Source organism: Sinocyclocheilus rhinocerous, unplaced genomic scaffold (assembly GCF_001515625.1).
Source record: "Sinocyclocheilus rhinocerous isolate Xijiao unplaced genomic scaffold, SAMN03320098_v1.1 scaffold44164, whole genome shotgun sequence".
NCBI lineage: Eukaryota > Metazoa > Chordata > Actinopteri > Cypriniformes > Cyprinidae > Sinocyclocheilus > Sinocyclocheilus rhinocerous.
The window spans coordinates 1-1,642 of NW_015651401.1; the positions used below are offsets into that span (position 1 = coordinate 1).

Genomic DNA, 1,642 nt, shown 5'->3' on the forward strand with positions numbered 1-1,642 from the left:
CCAATTCCTGTACTTGCACTCATGTCGCAACATAGCGCGTATTAAGGCAGGTCACGCAGATTGACAGCTGCTTACCCGGGGAGAATATTCCATCACCGCGGCCATCCTGCCAGCCAATGATCTCTCTCATCTTCTTCAGCGTGACGTATTCCAACAGCACGAAGACTGGAGCCACCTCATAGGTGAACCTGTTTGCACAGATATCACATGACCCAGTTACACAAGCCAGAAAAAAATGCCACGACAAGCAAACATCACTACAACCTGTTTCGCAACTGATGCTTGAGAGGATTTTGCAACAGTCTGCAGGTTCTCCAGCAGTGTGTCACTGCAATAAGCTTAAGACAATGATATGGAAATGTACATTTTCTGGCAAAATGTGAATTTAAAAAAAATATATTTTGATTTTTTAAAGAATACATTCTAAAATGTTTAACATTTGATTTCTAATACAAGCAATTAAACAAAACGGAATTTTGTTCCCCCCACAAAAATCATTACATTGTTATTACATTGTTATTACATCGTTATTACATTGTTACTACATCGTTATTACATTGTTACTACATCGTTATTACATTGTTACTACATTGTACTAAATTAAAACTTTAATTGCCAACATAAAATTATTGTTCTTATTAGCCTGAATGTAATTTTAATTTCCACCTCATTTTCTCTCTGTGAAAGGCACAAGATGAGAGAGTGGAGGTTATATTTGCTTGTCTGAATTCATCAGCTTTTCACTTTATTCCTTTCAACGGATATCTGTGAGGTTAAGCCAGCCACCACAAAGACCAGTCCAAAATACTGCTTATGAAAGCAGAGAAAACGGAAATTATTTGTATTTTAATGGACGGAGACCAACACTCACATATTGGTGTTGGCAGTGGACGTTAGCCAATCGGCAGCCAAGCCAACCATGTCTAACCCAGTGGAGAGCTGATTGAAATACCTGGGGTGTGCTGAAGATAGAGATAACACAGAGGGGAAATACAAAATTAATCATTTAACATATTCATGTCCCACTAAATCTATAATCTATTTATGGCCCTCTATTAATAGTCGCCTACTTCAGATGGAGCTCAAACGAATCTCTGACCGGCGCAGACAACAAGGAAATCAATCAATCTTTATGATCATTCATGATTATTCCCAAAACGACAATCACTTTTCGAAATAATGCCTGTCAGTTAAAATGCCACCAGAGAAAATAAAATCGTCCCTGGACGCATTCATTTAATATCACGGCATGTTCTGATCTGATTCGTTTCGCCTTCAGGCACAAACACACTCTGATGTTTGTGGTTCTGTCAGCTAAAAAAACATATTTTACAAGCGAGACAATCAATAGCAGAATGTATGTCAGATTATATATATATATATAGATATAATGAATAGGAATATTAGAATACACAATAAAATATATACTAGTATGAAAACTGTTATACACTGAAAAATAATTCAAGTCAAGAATAGCTATTTATACCAACAAAACGAATTTTATTGGGTTAGATCCAATAGAAATAACCCTTTTAAGGCAACGATTGCAGGTTACTACTTTTTACAGAGTATAGGCTATCCTTTACAAATTTGCAACTGAAAACGCTTACCCGTTTTTATGGCGTATTTTAGCGTGGCGCGA

The 1,642-nt window shown here is 36.6% G+C and overlaps 1 long non-coding RNA gene across 1 annotated transcript; it reads right to left on the reverse strand.

Annotated features, from left to right (window-relative positions):
• Positions 1 to 79: 79 nt before the first annotated feature.
• LOC107712769 (uncharacterized) lies at positions 80 to 1,642 on the reverse strand. Its single transcript, XR_001636822.1, has 3 exons — positions 1,611 to 1,642; positions 872 to 962; positions 80 to 188 (listed from the first exon to the last, which is right to left on the reverse strand). It is a non-coding gene; the product is annotated as an uncharacterized LOC107712769 (long non-coding RNA).